The sequence below is a fragment of the Gavialis gangeticus genome, unplaced genomic scaffold (assembly GCF_001723915.1).
Source record: "Gavialis gangeticus isolate Ggan-Ray unplaced genomic scaffold, GavGan_comp1, whole genome shotgun sequence".
Taxonomy (NCBI): domain Eukaryota; kingdom Metazoa; phylum Chordata; order Crocodylia; family Gavialidae; genus Gavialis; species Gavialis gangeticus.
The window spans coordinates 19,435,282-19,436,417 of record NW_017728996.1 but is presented as its reverse complement, the minus strand read 5'-3'; the positions used below and the strand labels follow the sequence as shown (position 1 = coordinate 19,436,417).

The following is a 1,136-nucleotide window of genomic DNA, read 5'->3' as shown; positions in this document are numbered from 1 at the left end:
ACTATATCCACTGTCACCCCTGCATCCAATGATTTAGTGACCTGGTTGTAAAAGGCCACCAGGTTGGTCTGACAGGACCTGCCGCTGATGAACCCATGCTGGTTGCCCCTGAGCATGCCGTTCCCTGCTGGCCCTTCCTGGATGTGTGCCAGAATAATTTTCTCGAACAGCTTGCCCAGGATCGAGGTAAGACTGACTGGCCTGTAGTTCCCCGAATGATTTCAGTGATTTGTTTAGAAGTTTACACTATAGTTTTGTATCAGATTGAATGAGATGATTGCCTCACTCTATATTAGGTGATAGAAAAACTATTAAAATAACCACTTTGCTGGAAAAATGTCACTTTAAACCACACACCAAAGCTAGCTACCTAACTAGATTAGGTGGATTGATAAATGATATCCATACTGGGGCTGTGTGAACCTTTGGGTGCTGATTTGATTCAGAGAAGATTCAGTGGCTGAATCGCTGAATCTGAATCGAATCAGGAGACCAATAAAAAGGTCCAAATTGATTTGAAGCTCTCTGAATCTATTTGGAAAAGATTCGGAGAGCTTTGGAGATTCAGGCAGTCTCACCTGCTGCCTCAGGGAGCTGGAACCAGACTCCATGCTGGTAAGTAGGGGGTGGGGGAAGGAGGGCTGGAAGAGGGGGGAGAAGACCATGGGGGGACCCCTGCCAGGCCCCATCCCCGCCTGTTCCCCCATCCCCACTGAGCACTCCCCAACCCCCGTCCACTCTCACAGCCTCCCCCATGGCTGCCCTGCCTGCCACAGCTCCCGGCTCTTTAAAAAAAAAAAGCCCTGCTCTCACCAGCTGCTGCAGTGGCCATTGGGGCCTCTGGGGGCTTGTGGCATAGGCCCCCACGCAGCATGGAACAATGGGGATCGCCCTCGCACCTGGCAGCAGCCGGCGAGTGTGGGGCTTTTCTTTCTTTTTTTTTTTTTTTTTAAGAGCTGGGACACTGGGGCCAGCTGGGGCAGCCATGGGGGGACTGGGAGAGTGGGCAGGGGTCAAGGGCTTGTGGCAGAGCCCCCCATGCAGCGTGGGGCAGTGGGGATTCCCCCCCCCCATCCCCTGCCCCCTGCCTGGCAGCAGCTGGTGAATGGGGTCTTTCTTTTTTTTTTTTTGAGCCG

At 52.8% G+C, this 1,136-nt stretch overlaps 1 protein-coding gene across 2 annotated transcripts in view; it reads right to left on the bottom strand.

Annotated features, from left to right (window-relative positions):
- The window catches only part of CEMIP (cell migration inducing hyaluronan binding protein), a 157,809-nt gene that overhangs the window by 61,651 nt on the left and 95,022 nt on the right, over positions 1–1,136 (bottom strand). The window lies entirely within an intron of this gene.